The 871-nt window shown below is 23.4% G+C and overlaps 1 protein-coding gene across 1 annotated transcript in view; it reads left to right on the forward strand.

Annotated features, from left to right (window-relative positions):
- The window catches only part of LOC107622528 (annexin-like protein RJ4), a 6,950-nt gene that overhangs the window by 787 nt on the left and 5,292 nt on the right, over positions 1 to 871 (forward strand). The window lies entirely within an intron of this gene.

The following is an 871-nucleotide window of genomic DNA, read 5'->3' on the forward strand; positions in this document are numbered from 1 at the left end:
TCAATTTATTATTATTATTATTATTATTATTATTATTATTATTATTAGGGTAAAGTATATTTTTTGTTCCTGAAGTTTGATAAAAGTTTCAAAAATACGCCTAAGTTTTATTTTGTTTCAATTTTGTCTCAAAAGTTTTCGATTTGCATCAAATATACCCTTGACGGGTAATTTTTCAAAAAATTTAAGATCAATTCAATAATAATCTCATAAGAACAACCCTCAACATAAGCAAATCAAGTATCATTTTCATGCATTATTGTTAGATTGGTCTTAAATTTTTTGAAAATTTAGCCGTCAGGGATATATTTGATGCAAATCGAAAACTTTTGAGACAAAATTGAAACAAAATAACTTAAGGATATTTTTAAAACTTTTGCCAAACTTTAAGGATAAAAATATATTTTACCCTTATTATTATTATTATTATTAAATTGAAAGACAGAAAAATATGCACTGTCTTCAAGTGAAATACAACTCACATGCTTATCGATGATTTCCAAGACCTTGGTTAGTTGGTATTGATGCTGATTCAATATTCAGGACAATTGGACAAAAACAAACTTAGAATTCACTAGAAAGTAGATAGATACCATTAACATCATTACAATTATTAAGAACTCGTATATATCCATATATATTTTTCAATTTTCTATTGATATTAGGTCCAAATATATGCAATGTAATATTATTCAACTTTAGTCCTTTGTGTTTCCGGAAATTGATTTGTCATTTTCATCTTTTGGGTTATATTTATTAGTAATATAGATTTTTAGTATCATTTGATAATTTACCTAATTTAAAATCAAAATTTATTAGAAATATATTTATCAAAATATCCTTATTTAATAATCAATTTAGCTAAATATTC

Source organism: Arachis ipaensis, chromosome B10 (assembly GCF_000816755.2).
Source record: "Arachis ipaensis cultivar K30076 chromosome B10, Araip1.1, whole genome shotgun sequence".
NCBI lineage: Eukaryota > Viridiplantae > Streptophyta > Magnoliopsida > Fabales > Fabaceae > Arachis > Arachis ipaensis.